The sequence below is a fragment of the Aythya marila genome (assembly GCF_965140915.1).
Source record: "Aythya marila genome assembly, chromosome: 2".
Lineage (NCBI taxonomy): Eukaryota > Metazoa > Chordata > Aves > Anseriformes > Anatidae > Aythya > Aythya marila.
In genome coordinates this window covers 85,455,745-85,477,994 of record NC_139043.1, presented here as the reverse complement: position 1 = coordinate 85,477,994, position 22,250 = coordinate 85,455,745, and the positions used below count along the sequence as shown (strand labels likewise).

Below are 22,250 nucleotides of genomic sequence, written 5' to 3'. Positions count from 1 at the left end.
CTTAGAGGCTTCTGTCCTGTTGAGCGGAATCCTGGCCCTCCACCTGCACTTTTTCAGTTTACCCCTTCAGAAAACTCCAAAGATCCATTGGGTGTTGGGTACTGTCTATTCAGCATGTTTTCCAGGGTCTGAGAGATGACCTAGAAATTAGTAGAGAAATACTATTGACTGAAGACTACTTCTCTTATGCAGCTTTCAGATTTTTGCTTTGCTAAATTGTTTGTAGGTCCTATGAGAGATCCCTTTTGTAGACAGATATGCTTGCCATGGTTTGAAATGTGCCTTTCACTGGAGGGAATGTATGTGTCATTGTTAAGGGGAGAGAGATCATCACTGGAAGCCATAGGAAGACCCTCATAATGTCCACCATTTTGAAATGAAAGGCTTAGCAAATGTTTTGGAGAAGTATCTACTGCACATGTCAATAGAGAGACTGCAGTCCCTGCATGTAATGTTTTTTTCCTTCCTCGGGACTTCATAGAGAGAAAAGGTCCCTTACTATTTTGCAGTGAAGTAGATGAGATCTCAGCAGCTTCTCTCAGTGGGTAGATCTGCAGTAATTTATAACATCTAACATGCTCAGATAAACCAATGAGTCATGCTGCTTTGTTTTATTTTAAAGCAAAATCTGTAGTTTAAGCAGATACTAATTGCCACATTTTCATAGATATCCCGATAATTCTGATGAAATATACAGCTGGCAGGCATATGTTAATTTTTGTCATGCCACCTGCAATTTTGTCAGCCACATCATGAAAACTAAAATTAATAGCTAAAATGTAGTTCTTTTTCAAAAACAGAATATCTTTTGACAGTGAGTCCAAAGTTTTCAATTGTTAATTATTCCCATAATTAACTGCCTCATTTTTTAAACTGACATTTTATTTTCAGCTACAAGTTGTTTAAGTTCGGCTGGATCCCTTTGTCCTTACCTTCCTTGTCATGTCATTCTTCATCTCTCTTCATTGAATAAAATCTGCCCTACAAATAGGGATTACATGATATTGTACCTATAGTAACCATACACAGATTCTGTTAACCAAAAGGCCTCTTCCAACCTTTTTTTTCACCTACTGAACATCTCGGTCATGTCACAGACATTCTCATAATATTACAAATAGAGAACACTAAGCTCTAATAGGAAGTTCCAGGCATCTGATTATTCTTTTGCCTTTTTATTGAACTCATTCGTATTTCCTTATATCATTTTTATAGCAAGCATATCTGAACACACTGTTACTAATAATGTTCTCGGTGAATATCCGATGAAGAAGTAAAGGTCCGTGAAATAAGTCTTTTTTACAAGTGGGTCACATTGGCCTTGTTAGCAGCAGCAGTATGCTGGCAGATTCTGCTTATTGGGTTAGATATCATGAACCCAATATTCTTCACAGAATTATTGCTTTCTGATGTACAGGCCTCCATATAGTAAATAGGTGCTTTGATTCTGAATTAGTATCCTTTGGGTATTTTAAATACACTGTTTATTGGTGCTCACAGATATTTATGTATTTTCCTAGCATTGCTAATAGTCATATTATTCTTTAGGTCACTTCTGAATAATTTTTGTTCTTCATTTGACTGTCTATACAAATGTTCACATTGGCAGTGCACGTATGCTAAACAAGTTAAGCTGGGAACATTTTAGAGCCACGTACCACTGTACTCCTCCTCCTTGCTGTTTTGTTAACACATCATACAAGGTAAGAGTGTTCACTGTCCTAAGGTCTTCTTCCCAATCTGGCTACATTGGAACATTTTTCAGAAGTTCATTTTCTTGTCAGCAGCCTAGTTAGATGTTAGTTCTTACCATTTCCACATTGTCAGTCGGTCAACTTTCCCATTCTATGGTATTCTCCTCCTCTTCTCTCCCGACTCCTTTTTTTTTTTTTTTTTTAGCTTCTCCCTGAATGCAAAGGGCTTCAGACTGTAGGAAACACCTCTCTAAAAATACATGATTTCCAGGTACGTGAAACAAAAAGCCCATTCCAAGTTGTAGATGTCAAGTTTAGAAGCCCACTCCACAATGCTCTAGGAGTTGAGCTGGTTGCTTGCAAGGCAAGATTGCTAATAATGCTTAGGAAGAAAGATGTAAGAAGCTGTAGCAGAGTCTCCTTCCTTCACTTAGGAGCAGCTTTTCTGCTGATGCTCATCTTTGGTGGAGCCTCAGCCAGGTGGGGCTACCTACAATGCGACTGCAGTGCAGTGACACCTGTGCCACCTGCCTTGTTGATTCAGTCCCTGACCCACAGACTTGACATCAGGGCTCATGCTCAGGGGTGCATGCCACAATATACTTGGCTGGAGATCATTGGACTGTGGCTTACCCTGCTTACCATCTCCAGAGACAATCTTCACCCCGACTTACTGACAAGACTTCTAGTTCTTTGTTGGTGAGGTCTTGAGGCTTGCTTGCCTTGCTCTCTGGGTCTTGCACACCCCAACCTACATTCCTGTACAAAACAGCCTGCCCTTGTAATTAGGGAAACTAACGTTTCTTGTATGGTGCTCCATCAGCTCATCTTCAAATGAATTGTGCTTTGACTTAGGTCTTGTATCTAATCCCCTCTTCTAAACAGAAGAAACAAACATTCTCAAAATCGTTTTGTAGATCTCAGGCAACAGCTCTGTTTCCTGTGAAAGTCATTGGGAGGATGTTTATGTGTGACTGCTCACTCCTGATTGACAACTTCTAGCTGCAAAGGACTCTTTTCTAGCTTTGCAACCTCTACCTTAACTTTGTGAGGGTACGAGTCATTCAACGAAAGCCAAAGACATATACAGAGACATGAAAATACCATAATACCTGTCAAACAGTAGCCACCATGTAGGTGGCCAGACTCCTCTTCTTTTTGAGGTGTTGTTTTGAATCCTGTGTGTGATGTCCACAGGGATGCTTACTCAATTGACATACTACGAGTATTTGTTTTTTCTAGGAATTGTGTTCATGGTCTGTGTGCCCTCCTGATTCTCAGAGCCACACTTTACATTTTTGTCATTTTTTTTCCTTTATTTTAAATCAAGAATCTTTCAGGTTGAGAGAAATGTACTTAATTTATATGGTAGGGAAGGGTGGGTAACATGGGCAGGTCAAAACTGTTATTGTTAGGACTAAATGGTGCCTGTCCAACCTCAGGTGCTTGAGCCTATACATACCTGAAACACCACTCAAAGAGTAAGGACACTGAGCCATGTAGTTTCCTGCTAGTAACAGTAAGTTTGTTTATTCTTCCAGACTACAAAATGTCTTTATGGAAACCAGTTATATTTCAGACATGCTACTCAAAATATTCACATAAATGTGCTCTGTAAACTGCACTTTGAAATCTGTCAGTTTGTTGGATTGTAACCCATTCAATCTGTGCTACTGTACTATTTTTTTTAAACCAGAATGTTGAGTAGCAACACTACGTTGTGTGTTTGTATAAATCTAAATTATCATGTGAACAGTTGTCCTTATCATCAACAAATGTACTTTTATTAGAAAAAAATAATCTGGTTGGGAGCAGATGCAGTAATAAAGGAAGCAGACTCAAAAATTGCAGCTGCTTTAGCTCTTGATGTAGCTCTGTTTGAAAAGAAGCTTTGTATATGATCATAGCTGAAAGAAAATTTTACATTGTGATAAAAATTGGCTTAACTTTTTAAAAATGCTGTAGTGGCGAAAGTAAACACCCTCCCTGAACTTCCACTCCATGTACTCCCTTATTTCACTGAAATCTGACACTTATTCTAAAGCCATACCAAAGCCACTGCTAAATTCTTTCCAGCCTCCTCCAGTTCCAATGTGTTTTCCGATGATAGAGGTTCAAAAACATAAAGCAAGAGTGGAAAAATGAGAGAGAAAACTAGGATGCGTAGTTTTAAGGATTTACCACTTTACATTCAGTTTTTACATATTTACTGAAACCAATTTGTGAACTTAATTTGTTCCCTTTAAAAAGAGGGATTTGTTTATAATGAAATGCTCAACCAATTCTCATGAACAGAAGCAGAACAGTGCAATACAATCTATTAGGTCTGTTCTTAAAATATGACTTAGTTGAAGGTTTCATTCCAACTTCAGAATGTTTTTGTGAAGTGCAGAAAAAGAAATCTCGAATGTGAAGAGGTGTTTAATCTTTCTCCTTTCTAGGTGGCAGGATCAAGTATACTTGAATCATTCCCAACAGATATCTGCCTAAGCAGTTCTTCAAAATCTGGAGATTCTGCACCCTCTCTAGGTGATGTGTTGCTGTCAGTTCTCATCTTTGATAATATCTTTAATTAAAATCTTCCCATAATGCAACCTGGGACTGAATGTAACTGACAGGGGATGTGAATGAGGTCCATTCCCTTACTCTTCACAGCCTTCCGTGCACCTGAAGATTATCGCTCCCTCTCACCTCGGGTACCTCTTTGATAGAGAAAATAAGCACAGTTTCTTCCATCGTGACTTGTAGGACATGTTTTTTAGATCTCTGATATTTTGTTTTCATGCTTTCACCAGTTGGTTCAGATGGTTTTCTGTAATGTTAAAGCGCTTTGGCAGCATTGTTTCTTGTGAAGTTCAGCTTGGCATTTCAGAGGACCTTGAAATGCGGTGTAGTACTGCTCTTTCACCTTTGCAATTCTGAATGTTTGTTTAAAAATCAGACTCCTGGAGGTCAGATAGAATCAGTGATTAAATCCGTTCTGATCTCTACCAGTGCTAGACTGGAGCTGACTTCCCTGTTTAATCAGTCACCACCCCATTTTTCAAACTTGAAGGTAGCTACATAAACCAGCTAGCACATAATTGAGATGCAGAAGATCCTCAAAGACAAGATCTTTCTACTCACTCCGTGCAACCAAAATCTAGTAGAAATCTGCAGTATTGTAACTTTCTACTCCAAAAGTGAGAAAATCACATGTGGCACTTCAGAGTATTACAATTTAAAATGCTTTCCTGTTTTAAATGATTTTAGTACAAGTTAGGTGTCTGTGTAGGGTCCAAGAAAAAAATGGCTGCAAGGCTGACACCCCTTAGTTGATTACTGGGAGGTTGGCAAAGATCCCTGAAGTCTTGTATCCTGGAGTTGCAGGGAAGTACCTTGTCTTGGCCCTTTTGTAACTTGTCATGCCTCCCTCTGACTCTAGATCCAGCCTTAGTTGCAACTGTTTCCGTCTGAAGATTCTTCAGTAGTCTTACTGTTTTGACTGTATAGGAATTGTCTACTACCAGCTAACATGTATTCCTGGGTGCTGTGTATTTTAATGAACTAATCATTGCCTTTCTTGCACACTGGTACTTATATCCATTGCTTTGGATTTCCTTTTCCTCTTATTAAGTAATGAAATCTGACAGAGCCAAGAGTTGCAGCTGACTTTTCACAGATTCATCACTTTGAATACTCAAGGCCATTCTGTAAATAATTTTGCAAAGCATTCCTTTTCCTCCGTCATTGACATTTGAGGCATCTGTAGTCTTTGTTGGATATTCCTGGTAAAAGGCCCTCAATGCATTTTATATTCTTAAATATCATTCCATTTCCTTCTTCCGTGTCTCTGTGTGCCAACAAATTGGTATCATTTTCCATACCTCTCTCAGTCCCTGAAAAGCAGGGCATCTGCTTTCTTCAAGTATTTCTTCTTCTAAAATACTTTTTTTTTTTTTTAATGTGCAATGTTTCAATGAGACATTCTACCCTATCAGAACCAAGACTGGTTTACTCTTTGAGAATGTATCAGTTCATTCCTCCTGCTATATTCCTTTTGTATTATTACTCAGATTATTGCTTGTAAATTGTTGTATCTGATATGCTAGTCCTATCCAAACTTTATTCACCTCCCGTTTTGTATATAGACATTAATAGCTATGTAGTAAAAACCTCAAAAATGAAAAACAGTTTGCATGCTACTACACTCTAGATAGTCAGTACAAAGTAGGATAAACTTTTTTGAAAACACTAAAATATGAATGCTAAAGTCAAATCCCAGTTATCCTCATTGAGGATGAAGAACTGCTCAGGGCAGTGAGAGTATTTTTCCCTAGGCAAACACAATGCTAGCAAGAGGCTTCTGCTGCATTCCTGTGGGCTGGGGAAACGCCATTGTGAGGCACAGTCTCTTATGTGTTCTGATACAACATTAATAGGAGTGCAGATATAAGACTTTACGAGGGTCAGGTTCTCAAACCAAGTTCCTTCTTAGTTATTTAGTCAGAGAAAGCCCATCAGAGGCAGTAAATCTTCATTTAGCCTTGAGCATTGTATGTGAGCATCCCTGCAGGGTTAAAAGAGAAGGAAAACAAACAAACAAACAACAACAACAACAACAAAAAAAACAACCAAACAAAAAACCAGCAATATTAACTTTAAAAAAGGGAACTATGCTGAAGTCAGGAAACTGAATGAAAACAGCATTTAGGAGACAAACCGAAAACCGAAGAGATAGGAAGGAGACATGGAGACAATTTAAGCTACCAGGTGACAGTCTTAGAGGACAGTTATAATATTTATTTAAAAGATTATAAATAGCCTCTGAAAGAAAAGTTGTTAAAAAAAATAACAGAGATTGTTAGGAATAAAGAGTATAAGTACAGGTACTCTGACACAAAGGAAATGACCATCTAGCCCAACATCTTATTGGTAGGCAGCAGCTTACGCCTATGAAATGGAAAATGCACTCTTATACATATGGTGGTACTTCTCCAATAATCTGAGAACAAGGAAATTGGTGGTTCAGTTACTTTATGAACCAAATGTTGTTGCATTTAAGTGCTTGAATTTTCCATGTATGAATTTGCCTCGTCTATTTTTTGAGACAGTGCAAGTTTCTGATGTTCACAAGTTCTGTGGCGAGCTTTTTCAGCTAAACTGCATATGGTGTGAAAAATCATTTCCTTTTGTTTGTTTTAGTTATTGCCTATGTACTTTTATTTGATGCCCAAATGAAGTCAGTCTCAAAGAGGTATACAGCCACTTCAGACTTCTAGGCTTTAGACTATTTTAGATCTTTTTTAGACTATTTTAGAATTTCTTCTTCCTTGCTGCTGCTGCCATTGACTTTTTCAAATTCAGCCATTATAAATCATTAAGTGACTGCTCAAGCAGTAAGGCACAAGTAAGTCTGTGTAGCAAGTAAGGCACAAGTAAGTCTGTCAAGATGAAGACAAGGAGATAGCTTACAGGTTACTGTCTTGGGCAAAACAGGCTCATAGAATCTTAGAATACCCCAAGTTGGAAGGTACCCATAAGGATCATCAAGTCCGACTCCTGGCACCACACAGGTCTACCCAAAAATTCAGACCATGTGACTAAGTGCACAGTCCAAGCACTTCTTAAACTCTGACAGACATGGTACAGTGACTACATCCCTGGGGAGTCTGTTTCAGCGTGTGACAACCCTCTTGGTGAAGAACCTCTTCCTGATATCCAGCCTGAACCTCCCCTGTTGCAGCTTGACTCCACTCCTGTGACCTGTGTTGACTCCACTCACTTTAGTGACCTATCATTGGTCACTAAAGAGAATAGGTCGGTGCCTTCTCCTCCACTCCCCCTCACGAGGAAGCTGTGGGCCGCGATGAGGTCCCCCCTCAGCCTCCTCTTTTCCAGGCTGAACAGGCCAAGCGACCTCAGATGCTCTTCATACATCTTCCCCTCTAGGCCCTTCACCATCTTAGTAGCTGTTCTCTGGACACTCTTCAACAGTTTCACATCCTTTCCCCACAACTCAATGTGGGGAAAATTAATCTGTTACCAACTAACATAGCTTGGGGTAGTGAGAAGCAGAAAAGCCAGACATTAAAACAATGCCTTTGCTCCCCTCTTTCCCAAGGTCAACTTCTCTCCTTAAGTTCTGCAGCATGGGGGTACAGCAGGGTGGCCAGGAGCTCCTGCTCCTTCCTCCTCAAAGACTTCCTCTGCTCCAGCATGGGCTCTCCATGGACCTTCAGGCATATCCATCTGCTCCAGTGTGGGTGCTCCTCGGGCAGCCATGAACACTTGCACTACCATGGAGCTGCTCCTTCTCTGACCTTGGTGTTCCCCCTGCAGTTTCCTTCCTGCTCTCCCTGGATGGCATCTTTCGCTGGCATTTTCTTTTGTGTGTTTTCCTAGAGATGCTACTAGCTTTGATGGTCTCAGCTGTGTCCTGCAGTGGGTCTGTTGCAGAACTGCTGACCTCTTCCCACAGGGGCCAACCCTGCAGTTCCCCAGCTACCAAAACCCTGCCACCTATGCCCAATACAAGCATAGTTCTCACTGAAGCGATGTGGGGAACGTAGTGGCTGAGAACAGTAGAGAAAGGTGGGCAGGAGCTCTTGGAGAGAGGTGTTGGGCAGGCTGTGTTGTGCTGGCCTCCATCTTCTGAGACCTCTCTGCAGCTGTTCACAGTCCACTGATCTTCTGATTGCAATGAATAACTTTGTGTCATCAGAAAAATTGGTCCCGAGAGTTGTTCCTTTTTTTAAAGCCTCTTATTCTGTGATATTAATTATCATGACCTTCTCCAATTCATACCTCAGAATCAATCATTTTGCATCTCTCTGATCTCCTCTTGTTGGCGTTGGTAGGAATGACACAAATTCATCTAGCTTGCTTTCTGCTCTGGATGTTAAAATCTTTTGTTTCCACTCCTCAGAGCAAGTTGCTTTTCCAGAACTTTTCTGCATGACTTTTAATGACTTTAAAGCTCTTGTCTATTTTCTGTGTTTGGGAAGAACGCCAGTTTTGGAAGACTGCCTTTATCCAATAGCAAATGTGATCCTTGAGAAATGCAGAAATTATAAATGAGATCCTTTAGAATGTCACAGTGGATCGTGATACCTGCCTTCCATCCCAACTCCATGATATATGGGGTACTGCAATATTTTGAGCATGAGAGCACTGGAGGAAAATAGGAGTATAATTTGGCCTTGTTAAATCCCCTTTGCTTTATGGCTTTTGGGTATGAGTCAGTCTGTCACAGGTACCTTTAACAGTGCCCTTTACAGCATCGAAAGGAACCCTTGGGCTGCCCAGGGCTGAAGTGCTGCAACAAATGGGGCTACGTTTCTTTTTTTAATTAAAAAAAAAAAAAAAAAAAAAAAAGTCTAGTGCTCACAGGGATTGTGTGCAGCTGTAATGCAATCCACGCTGACAACACTCTAAAAACACAATTACAGTAAATAGGTTTAGTCCAGATGACTAACTCCTCATCTGTGATTTTGCAATTTAGAGGCTGCTGGACTAAGTCTGTCTGTGAAAAATGGAATATTTAATAATAGCTCAATTTCTCTGTGTGTTTACAAATAAAAAATTGGACTGCTAGTCTTCCTTCCTTTTAAGATAACTCTTCCAGGTTGTTTTAAAACTCCTCCTTACATAGTCACCGTATGTTAAGACTGAACATTTGTTTTCTGGTATCATAGGGAAAACAAGTATGTTCAGCTTGTGATTGTAGTTATAAAATAGAAGATGGAAATGTTAGTGTGACTGTTACTGTGACATACAAATACTCTGCAAATATGTCCAAGGATGTCTATTTTTTATTGTTGTAACAAGATAATATCAGCAAAACCACAAGCTTTTGTTTTACTTTTTATTATTTTATTTTATTTTTTTTTATGTAAAAGACTGTAATCTTGTGTTGTTCTATTAATACCTGCCTTTCTAATGAGAGTTGATTGCTTATCTTTTGGGTGTTCTATGACGGATTTTCTCTCCATTTTGTTCATTTTATGTAAAACTGATTTTTGTGTATAGCTAATTTTTCTTCCCCATATGTATTTTCCAGACTTGTAATTTAATGCATGCATCTTCAATGAGTTTGAGGAACAAATGATATGTCATAACCCAATTTAGAATCAGTAGCATATGAATAGCATATTGCCATTAGCTGAAGTCCTGTCCCATTAATTTTTGCATATAAAATGCAATTAAATATTATTGTTGTTAACGTTTTTGTCCAAGCTCTGTGCAAAGATTGTCAGTGATGCTAACAGACTATCATTACCAAGCTGTGCAATGCTATAAATAGAACTTAAAATCAGTACATGTTACTGTTAGCTGAATTCCCATTAATTTTTGCATGTAAAATGCAATTAAATATTATTGTTGTTGTCAATGTTCTTGTCCAAGCTCCATACAAGGATTCTCAGTGATGCCAACAGACTATCATTACAAGGCTGTGTAATGCTATAAATAGATATGCTATAACTTACATAAATCACTGTACCACAGTTTCTCCCTAATTTTCTTCATTCAGTTAAAGTTATTATCCAGCCCATCAAAGATATTAGTATGCTGTTGCATAGCATACATTAGCATTTTAAAGATATGACTGGCTGAAGGTGGATTGGTTGACAAGTGTGAATAGTGTGAATGAAGATGCACCTAAGAGAAAAGGAAGTGGCAGCAGCATAGTTTAATGAATGTGTTTAATGCATCTGGAATGAGAACACATGTATGCAGTGGACGAAGACAGAAGAACTCGGACATCTAAGTAGAACTGCAGGTTTTGGGGGTGCCTTAAAATGCAGTTAAATACAGGACCTGAAAAATTCATGATTTATTGTCAGAGGCAGACTTGAAAAGAATCAAGTCAGCTTGATGTTTGTTGAAACTCAGGTAAAAAAATAAAAACAACAACAACAACAACATGGTTTTGAATATGTGTGGAAAAATTGAGCAGCCATCCATTTTGAGGAAGAGAATGACTTTTCCAGCTATGGCACAAATGGAGAAGCCATGTGATACGCCTCAGCTAGTCATGGTGGTGATTTATAGCAATTTTTAGAAAAAAAAAAATAAAAAGAAAAAGCATTGCTTTTTATACTTGTAGGAATAAACTAAGTGATCAGAGTCTCATAGACAAAGTGAAAAATCCAACACTCTGGAAATGTCTAAGGGCTTCAGTCCTTCTGGGACTTTACCAATGAGGTAGGATAACTAGACAACTAAACTGTGGACTGTAGGGAGCCTTGAAAGACAGGGTGGACTTGTAATAGCTGGAGGGAGCTGAAGGAGCAGCCCCAACATGTGCCACTACTTAAAGCATACTCAAAGTTTTTTCTGAAAGAGATTCAATGTCCTTTCAATCCCCCAAACTGCATTGAAATGGGGTCATTTTCACTGACAACGCTGTTAAAATCAAAGTCTTAATAGCACCGAAGGGTTTCGATCCTCTCCAGGTGTCACCAGATGCCTAAGTTGACTCTGATCCTGGCAGTGTTATATGGTGTCTCTCAAACCCTGTTTCAGAAAGCTTCAAGTTGATGGTGAATTGATCTGCTAGTTTAGTCAGTGGTATTTTGCAGTTGTATAAACATGTTAACGTACCTTTGTGTATAGAAAGGGCCAACCATTTGGTCTTCAAAATTACTTGACCAGAGTTCTCTCAAAGAGCTAATGGTACTCTTTTCTACATCCTCTTAGCTGTTGTGGCTTCTTCGTCTTCATATCTCCTCTTAAAATAATTTGATAGTAGAAATACTCTTCAACTTGTGGGAGCTCTTCTGTCATCACTAGTCACTGTCATTGTCTAGCATCTTGCATTTCTTGTAGTTAGAGAGGAGCCCCATAGTTTCTGGATTCAAAGAGAAAACTCTTGTACTTGTCTTGAGCATAAACACAGGGTCTACTTACCTCTGTCTTCTTTAAGTGACTAGCTGCTTGTCTCCCTTTCCGGCCATAGCACCTGAAACTTTCTTTCATATATTAAACGCTTTCTCCTAAAATATCACAACTGTTCATTTACCTGCAATGAGACACTTACATCTTGCTTGAGAGGAAGAATCAGTGAGTAGTGTAACTGCAAAATCTAGCTGTCATTGACAAATTGACTTCATTATTTCTGGAATGCTCATCACTTCAAGTTCTTCAGTACAGTGGTTTATCTTAAAGGATGTTGGCATTTCAGCCTGTTAGTATGGGTAGGTAATAAAATACATTTTTAAAAACAAGGAAAATAAAATTACTGGTAGAATATGATGCAAGGTTTTCATTCTGTGGAAGTATGTGTTTGAGTTGGTCAGGTGCTTAGCCTAACCTTGATGAACGACTCAGTCTCTTAGTCTGAAAAGCCTACGTATTTAAACAAATCTCTCGGCTGCCCTCTGAAAAGGCTTTTATTTTGTGAGGTTAATGTGGCATTGGAAACAGTCTGGCATCAGCTGCAGAGTGAGTGCAGTGACAGCTGCTTCTGAGTTAACATGGATGCAGGGCTGTTTACCCCTCAATGAGAGATTTAGTTTGCCTTTTGATTTAATTTTTATTTCATGATAGTTTTGGCTTTAAGAAGTTTGAAAAATACTGATTTAAGGCATATTCTCAAATCTATGCCATTTGAACTTGCAAGTTGGTATGCAGCACTCAGTATTTGTGGTCTATAAAATGCCAAAGCTAGGCACTAGTTCAGAAAAGTATCTCTGGTCATGCCTTAAAGAGCCTTATATTAGGCGCTCTTAGAAGTCATGTTGAGTGAATTTCTGTGGCTATAGATATAGAATGTAAAAATGAATAGTAAAAGCCCTAGGGGACTAAGCTGTGTTGTGTAGCTTGCCCACCTCATCTTCATGGAATTAAAATGTGAATAATCAAACATAAGAAAGCTACTTTCACTCCACCTTTGAAAGTAAAGTATTAATTTAGTTGATTCTAGGCTAACTGGCTATTATCAATAACAGGGGAAAAAGAAAAAAAGGGAAAGAAAGGCATTCAGTGGAATCCATTCTTAATGTTTAATACCTTGTTTTTATGAATGCAAATTGGTAATAGTCATTTAAAATAACTGCAAGAACATTTTAAATTTTTCCTTAAATGAAATGGGACATTGAGTAATTTGAAAATTTAAAAAGATATATATTTTTGATCTCTTTGGAAAAGTAAATTAGCATTGAAAGGAGAAATGTTACTGTAAGTTTAGAAGCAATGACTAGAAAGAAGCAGAAAGTGTGTTTTTAACTGTGCAGGAATGAACGGATTCATCTTTTTCAGAGTAAGCTTGTGTTCTGGAACTATGCCATATGATTCCCTATAGTAAACATAATAAATACCTTTTTTATGCTTCTGCATTCATTGTGAAAGAAAAGTGTTCCATGTTTATGGAAGACTCGTTACAGGATTTATCTCAAGGTGAAGTGTGAGAAGAAGAGGTCAAGGAATAAATAGAATAAATAAAATAAGCAGTATTAAATCCTCATATCCATGTATTCATCTGAGAGATATAAAAATGTAGGGATGAAACAGCTGAAATGCTGCTGCTACCTGTTGCATGCAGTATCACACTCACCAAGAGTTGTGGGCAGAGCTCCATGGGGGACAAGGGAACTACAGACTTAGAAACCCCATCTCTGTTTTGAGTTTGTGGCTGGAAGTAGAATATAAAATTAATGCTCATGCGGACAAGGGTGGAGAAGTGTCAAGACAGCTTTTGTAGAGGAAAAAAAAAGATTCTCTGAAGGTTTCAGTGGTCCTGTGGGTGAGCATGATGGACTTGATATTGGCTGTCTAGATTTCTGGAAGTTAAGATCCCTTACAAAAGGATCCTGAGGAAAGTAAGCAGGGGACAGGGCAAATGTTTTTGTATGAACACGTGTTTTGACTTGCTTAGTTCTCCTCTCTGAGAAATTTATATATACAAAAATATCTGTCCCTTTCATTTTCTTTTATACTCAGATTATTTTTTAAGAAGCAGCTTTCTGCTTTTGTCAAAAAAGTAAATATTTTAGTGAAAGTTGCTTATCAAATACAAAATATGCACAGGTCCTAGTCACAAGAAATTGTTGTCAGAATATGTGCCCCCTGCATGTAGAGGGTTAGTCACAGAAGTACTTTAGTATTGCACAGTATGCCACAGTATGGAGATCTGTCAGCTTTTACAGTGAGCTTAATGCTACTAAAGATAAATCGACAAATACATTTGATTTGTTTTGATTTCAATTTGTGTATAAAATAAATCCCGAGTATGCACCTTTGCAGATGGTAGTTTATGCACATTTCTAGAAGATGAAGAGAATACTTAAGGAAAAATATTTTTTCTTGAATTCATGAAGTGCGGGAATGCTGCTTTGTTTCTTGCTTTATAGTATCCAGATAAATTTGTTTGTGACATATCATGGATATTGAGGGCTGGGACAATTGTTACTGTAAATTCAACAGCAGGCATTTTCCTTACTTCCTCATAAGAAATGTTTTTGGCTATTGTTTGAAAATAACTGTGTTTACTACTACATCTTGCAATATAGTGTGGGCCCCAAATGCAATGTAGTTTGGTCCCTAGCTTTTGGGGGCATTTAATACTTCCTCGTTGACCATTAGAAAAAAAAAAAACAAAACACAACATATCAGATTTACATAACTTAGGTATTTTAAATCTGGCCTGCAGGGACTGCCATTTTTCCTTTCTGTCTAGCGTAAGTAAACCTCCTACATAATGCTGAAACATGATTTGTTGCTGGTCTTCCAGTTCCTCGTGGCTATATTTTATTCCTGTTTACTTCCTTCTTCTGCATTGAAAGTAGAAACATTAAAATAGTGTATTCCATGTGCTATCGGATTGCTGTTCCACTTGAAGGGAAGGTAACTGCTGTTAGGTAGAAGAAACAAATATGTGAATGCAAACGTGAAGTTACAGATGAGGGCAGTTAGTTGAAACTAGTGTTGGAAGACGTTATCAAAATGTCACCTTTCTTCAAAGCCTGTTTTTATCTCAAACTAAAAGAAGCCATCCTGTAGGATATGAGGTGATGGGTCTGGATGGCTGTTACTGTGCTGAACGCAAGCAGTGTTGCCCTGCTGGAAGAGCTGTGGGTTCACCAAAGAAGGATGAACCAGCTGCAGTCAAACACTTTTCTGTTTCACCACACAATTTCAGACCGGAGCCTGTTTCAGCACACAATCCAGAGCTCCAGGCTTCCTTGGAGGCTTCACAAGGAAAAAAAATAGAGGGGAATATCAGAGGAACTGATCTTGCACCAGCCAGATAAGATGCAGACCTCTATCTGTAAAGTGTTGAATAAGAAATGCCTTATGCAGCTGCAGTGTCATTTCCTAAATAGCAGTTGTTATGGACTAAGGGATGAGCTTTTGCAATGAAAGCTTCTTTTTTTTCCAAACATGAAACAATCTTTTGCCCCCGAGTAATTTATAGAACTTGCTTATTGTGTGGGCTGCAGTCCTTGCAGGACTTTTGTAGCTGTAAAAGCTTAACCTTGCTTGGATGGCTGTGAGTTTATTCAAACTTTAAAACACCCTTGATATGATGGAGCATGAGTCATAAAGGCCCTAGAGCAGGATAGTTGCTGGTCTCAATAGATGAGTAAATAAAATCAAGTTTTAATTACCACACAGTTAACTTGTTTAAGGTACGTTAATTCTTCATCCAATAAAAATTCTAAATTGCTGGTGAAACAGAGGAAACACCAAGGCTTGAAAATAAATTTCTCATTGCCCTAGGAGAGCAGTTTCCTACAGCCTTCTTCTAGAAAGCCCTTCTAGTTCAACAGCTTCCAGCAGTTTCCAGCATTGAAACAACCTCAGCAAGTCCCTTCTGAGTCTCTAGGAAATCCTCCAGTCACCTTCATGCCTGGTTGATAAATCTACTCTTCAGAAGTCAGTGGCACTGCATGTGCACTAAAGCACAACTGAAGAGCAAATTGAGTCCCTTAGGCTTACTAATAACAACAGTGTATAAATAAAATAAAAATAGCACGTTATTAAAATTGAGAGTACGTTTTATAGCAATTCTCTCTATAAGTGGCTGAAAACATACAGAAGTATTGGTTTAAAAAAAAAATTACTCAGATGACTGGAACAGGAGCCAAATATGACAATAAGCATCTTGTTATGCTAAAGACTTACATTTTCAGTTCTGCTTCCCGTTCCAGGAATTATGGTTCTTCTCTGCTAAATAGTCAGCATGTGCCTGTATTGCTGAAGTTTCAGTGGTAAATAATAAATTACAATCTTGTGAATTACATGGTAAAATTTTGACAAGTATTACGTGTAATTGGAAAAGGATGTCTTCAAAATTATCGTCTGTTTTCCTTTCATTTCATCTGTTTAAGCAGTACAAAATCTTCCTTGTCAACATGTTTTTTCTGGTGGATATATGTACTAAACTATGGTTTAAACTTTTCAAAACTGATCACTTTAAGTAAAGGGATGGAGTATATTAATGGTGTATGCTGGAAATTATCAGAAAGGGATTCTGTGTAAAGAATTCACAAACCATTTCCAGATTTCTAAAAAGATTGGAAGTTATTTAAGTGCATTGATTATAGAATATGTTTAATTCATCAATGGCATATTTGTCACTAGAAATAATGCTGCTCAAATCAGCCAACTGCAGCTTTGGTATTTGTTTTTACAGTGTGTGTATGTGTGTGTGTGTATGTATTGCAGTTGTACTAGAGCTCTGAAGGTCTCTTCCAACTGAACTATTCAATATTTAGTTCCTATTCTCAAACACACAAAATCTGGCACCCATGTGTAAGCCAGCATTCTGAAGGAACAGTAATAACCTACCATTGGGAAGAATTAGACCCATTTGAAAGCCCTCAGTACGTGAGGCTTTTAGCTTTCCATGATCCTGGCCCTGGTCCCACAGAATAATAGGATGGGGCCCAACGTTCCCTGTGTTGAAGGACACACTTGGGCCATCTCAGCTGGGTTGTGCCTTCCATGACAGAGAAGCAGGGAACACAGTGGCCCTTGTGCTGGAGCCTGGGATCTAGGGAATTCACCTCAGCACTGCAGAGGGAGGAAATCTGCTCACAGATGAGTGTTTTCCCTTTGGGTTAGAAGAGAGGTCTCTTGACAGAGGACTGTTTGAACACAGGGTCACTCACAGAGCATATTGTCTAAACCCTGGATCTTCAGATAAAATCTGAAAATTTCTACATCTGATGACCTGTTTTCTGCAGCAGTGGTAGCTGTGGGTCTGTAATGAGCTCCTGCTGGCAGCAGCAAGTAGTGGGGATGCAGTGGTGAATGGGGGGGTAGAGGGGGTCACGAATCACTGTGTGACAGTCAAAGCTGAATCCAGCTGCCACGGGGAAGCAGGTGTGGAAAAAAAAAAAAAAAAAGGCTTTGTGTGGAAAAACTTAGCCATTGCACGCTGAAACTTTATCCAGCTAGAGACACGCAGTCCCCCTGCCCAAACACAGAAAGAAACAAGCAGCTGCTGGAGGCCGGGGATGAGCTCTTAGGGGAGCTCTTAGGGGCACCAAAAGGAGTGCCTACACCCTGCCTGTCCCAATGGACAGCACACACCAGAGGGGGGACACTGAGGGCAAGGGCAGCAGAAACCATTAAGCAAAGAACAGCAGAAGTGATTAAGCACAGAATGTCAGAAGAAAAAACATACCAGATACAACCTTGATTTCCTATATCATCTGTCACCTTTTCACAGGAATAATAAAAATTGTGACTGGGAAGCAGGGAGGATAGATATTCATGTGTTTGTCTTGGTGTTTATTTTGTATTTTTTTGTTTGTTTTGTTTTTTTCCCAAAACCTGAATAAGTGATGGAAGGTTTGTTTTTGTTTGCAATAAATTAATTCAATTAAAATTCCCTGTCTGTTTTACCTACAACAAGTTCCCAAGCAAATAAAGGTGCCTCCTCATGTCGCAGAGCTAAGCCTTTAGTGGTTTTCAGTACAGAACTGTAGTCAATGCTCCTTTCTGCTCATTTCCTGCCTGTGTGGCCTCCTCTCTCAGATCTAATTTTTCTATCTGTTTTTTAGGATTCAGATTTTCTCTGTGCATTGCACACAGTCCTAGTGTCTGACTTCTTGGGATCTACTTTTCCTTGGTGACAAAGCACTTGAAAGCTAGGCATTTACCACCTCAGTCTTTGTGTGGATTAAGCCCAAAGCTTCTCTCTGCATCTTTAAATGCCTAAAACACCTCTGAAAACTACTGTATAAAACCCTTTGGGAGCTGTGCATGCAGTAACATTGTAAATGTTACTTGGGAGTTTTAGAAAATAAAATGAAGATAATTCTGAATGCTGTAACCCTCGCTGTGATTTACAGAATTTAAATTCTGATTTGAGAAGTTAGGCCTTGTAGTATATGTTCATTAATAGCTTTTCATATATCTGCTGTACTGTAAGTTGCTGTTTTTTTTTTTCCTTGTAAGATTCATCAAAATTAAGAGATTTGTTTTTTTTTTTTTTTTACGTGTGTATTTATTTTCCAGTGAGAACATAGTTTTTCATTTAAAACTTTATTTAGTAAGTAGTAAATACAGGTGTGTTTTTTTTTAAGAGCTGCTGAGAGATTTCTACAGGATATAAATGATGCAAATAAACAAAACAGAAACTTTTATTTCCAATTTAAAGATACAATGCAAATCAATACTGTTACCTTTTATTTAGATCGTTGTAAGGAAACAGAAGGTTGGCTTTATAAATGCAGTAGCAGAGTATACCCTCTGGAGATCTGCCTCTTCTATGGTTTTATCTTAGGGTGAGTCAGCTTTTTGTTCCTCAAGGCTAGGAAGTGAGCCTTGAATGAACAGTGATGCTTACTGTGCTGCTCAGTAAAAAGGTGTTAAAAGATACAGCTTACATCAGTAAAATTTATCATCGCTGCTTCACAAGAAGTAGGACAGACATTTTACTGTAGGCTTCCTTTTCATTTGTATTTGAATGAAATAACTTTTTTTTTTTTGAATTAATTTTTGCTTGAGTTAACTTTTCTTTCAATTTAAAGCAAGCCATTGTATGGGCCAAACTGATTGTTATCTACCTCTACTCCTGATTAATCCAATGAAAAGACTTAAGATTTTTTGATTCATTTTCATTGCTATCTGGCCCTACTTCTGACTGCTCATCTGACCCATTTTGAAGTGTTTATGAACCCACAGCAGGCATGGTTGGGTGACTGATGCTTGTTTTTGATCCTTCTGTGTGGTAACTTATGTTTGATCACACAAATGTCTGGGACCCGTATGGCATCTGGTAAAATATTGGATAATTACCAGTGAAATACAGAAGGAAATTTATTCTTCCATGCTTAATTGGCATTCTGCAAGCAGGCTGCTAAAATGTTAGCATCAGAAGTCCCAGCTTTGGGATTACGAAGTCTGAGGTGAAAACAACCTATTTCATGCTAGCTAATAGAGAGTGGAGGAGCTATGTTGTTAGTGTACTTCAAACATGATCCTGCTACTTAAAGGGAAGGTTGTTCTGTAGAAATGCTTTTGCTTTGGATTTGACGCTTTCGACAAGTTTTGTCTCTAAACTGGGCAGCCAATCAGGAGATCTCTGTCCATGGGGAAATGGCTGCATAGACACCTTCATATGTGTTTTTTTTTTTAATTTTTAACTAAAAATAAAATCAAGCTTTTCTCGTCAAAATGTTAATGGAGTTTTATTTGGAGTTAAAAGACTTAATTGTCTAAAGGAGGAGGCGGGGGGGAACTGAAGTATAGCTTGAATACTTCAACTGTTGCTACTATATTTGAAAAGGCAAAGAAACAGAGTGTGGGTGTCTAATGATATTTGGTATTAATATGTTGTTGACAACCATTTATAAAGATATTTTCACCACAGCATTCGAACTCGCTAGCTGAAAACTTATAGACCTGCCAGGGCTAATAAACTTCACAGAGTAACAAATTCATCTTAAGCTGCTACTTCAGCTTTTCCCACTGTTAGTTTGTGAGCTTGTAACTTTCCCATACGAACATGCCAGCCTCAGGTACTGTGGAAGGTTCTTGTAGTTATGTACCAGAGCAATAATCTGATGCACGCTGTTCCTTGACTAACACCCTTGACTACTAGCTTAAGAAAGCAAAACTATATATATTTAGTATATGTGCTTCCTAAATTAAGAAAGAGACTTGATGAGGAAAGAACTGAATAGAAGGAAAAATAAGGAATAAAATTCCTTGCTCATCAAGGGGTTGGCCTAGTGCCCGTAGGAGACGTTTTGCTTCTCTTTTTGGTATTGATTCAGGCTCTAAATGCAGTTGCAGTTGACAGCTAAGCATACTTTAGTATAAACACTTATTTATTAATTTAGTGTTAGTTAGTAGTTTTGGGGTGTTTTTTAACAGTGAGATATATATATATACATATATATACATGTATACACACAAAGAAATGAAGGTAACTATTGCTCTGAGTTTACAATGGCTTTTCACCTTTTGGATTGCACAGAAATTGTGTATAAGATACCACATTTCTTTCTGAAACATGACTGTGAATTCAAGTAAGACAGTGTGTGCGCTGCACTATGCTTATGCCAGATTCCTAATACTTTACCATTATTAAAGACTGACATAGTAATGACTATGTTAATCTCATCAAACACGTTATATGAAGAATGCTCCCTCTGGACATTCAGCAGTGGCCTTGAGATATAAAAACCTTAAAGCAAGACTTAACAGGATCAGGCTGAAACAAACCTTGAAATCGTGTCGATTTATTAAGCAGCTGTGGCTATGTACATCCTTATGTTCTGTTTTCACTCTATTGTTTTGCTGTTTGCTGACTTGGAACAAGCAGCACATATGCTTGTATTCTGAAGGTACAGTGAGCCTCATCTGAAAAATTAGTCATAGAAAGTGTTCATATGCAAATGGTAATTTATGCATAAACATTAAGCATCCCATAAGTTCCTTGAAGGAATTTGTCTTTGCCAAATATGTGGTGAGCCTGTGCATTTAAATGAGGCTTCAGACTCATCCACTGAAACTATTGTGGCAAAGCAGTGCTTTCAGATAGCTTCAGGGGTATTTGAAGATGAAGGTGACCAGCTGGATGTTAACTATGCAGACATAGAGCTATTCAGCAGCAAATGACCTGGGCACATTGAGCGTGCAGAATTGTGCATATTTAGCATGAAAATCAATACGCCCGTTCCTAACAAAAGCCAGGGCTGGTGCAGGGTCAGTGCAGGGAGGGTGACCCCTTCCTGGTAGCCCTGGGGAGAAGCTCCCAGGCTGCACCATCACCGTGCCTGTGCACGGCCATGGGCCCCTTCTTTCAGACCCTGGCCTTTGGCCAACTTCCCAGGGTGGCCTTATCCCTGCTGCTGTGGTCTTGTCAGGAGATGGCTGGCTGCCCTTCCTGGGCCTCCCTGGCCCTGACCCATTCCTGGCTCCCTCATGGCCATGGCTGGTCACCATGGGCTGTCCTGGTGATCTGGGCCCTCAGCTACCACCTTGGCTTTACACGTTCGCCTGGACATGGGGATGGTCCCCAGGCCAGGGCCCTGTCCTGATCACACCCCCTGATTCTGGCTCCTTTCTTGCTGGAGTGGCCAAGGCCTTCTGCTCCTGGGCATCAGCTGTGTGTCCTCTGCAAAAAAAAAACAGCCGTGTGGGACCTTGCTTTTCTTGGCTGGTGAAGTAGAGAGGAGCAAGGGGGCGGTGCTCTCATTCAGCTTATGTGTTTTAATTTTCTGGTTTTGATTTTGTAGTTCTTGGTGTTACTAGCCTTGAAATTTCACCTAGAGGATCATGGAGAAAGTCTTACAATGCAATGCTCAGGGATCTGAATAAAAACTTTTCCACACAAATTAAAAAAATACATAGATGAATGTTGTTAGCAATAGGGAGTCCTTTAGGAGTGTGTTAATTAATAGATTAGAGTTCATAATTCTGTAATCAGAAAAGATGTCAGCTTTGGCTTAAAGTCTGTACTAGCCATGAGTGACAGGAAAAGCAGCAATTAGATATGTAAAAAATGGTTCAATATTATGAATGCTGTGATATGCAGGGAAAAATCCTTGCCTGTTTTTGTCAAGGCCAGGACCAGTTTTAAAAGTATTCCAAAAAAAAAAAAAAAAAGAACACTACCAAACTGTCCTAGCCAAAGGAACGGACTGCAGCTAGATAGGAAGATTAAAAACAATCAATTTATCAATTTGAAATTAAAGATTCTGCTATGATGATTCTGTATTTGTAAATAAATAGAAGGATGTACTCAAGTTTGCAGAAAGTTATATAACTGTGTTTTTCAGTTTTTAATGGGGAACAGATTTGGTTTAAATAACTTCCCAGAAGTAGTAGATTTCAGCAAGATTTTTGATGTAATGACACTGGATATCTTGGTTAAAAACTCTGAAACTGCTCCCCATTAAAAGAACCCTGTCTAATGGATTTTGAGTGGTGTAATTGTAAATTGTCAGTGGAAATGTTCAATGGGTGGGCATGTGCATAGTGTTCTGCAAGAACTAGTTCTTGTCCTTTAATCTAATATGTATTTTTTATTAATGAGCTAGGAGATATTTAAAAGCAATCACAGTCACTTTGTGGAAAAGTCAAATATTGGTTTGATAGAAAATACAGTAATAT

At 38.7% G+C, this 22,250-nt stretch overlaps 1 protein-coding gene across 1 annotated transcript in view; it reads left to right on the top strand.

Annotated features, from left to right (window-relative positions):
• Positions 1 to 22,250, top strand: part of ADCY2 (adenylate cyclase 2) — a 212,804-nt gene that overhangs the window by 108,880 nt on the left and 81,674 nt on the right. The window lies entirely within an intron of this gene.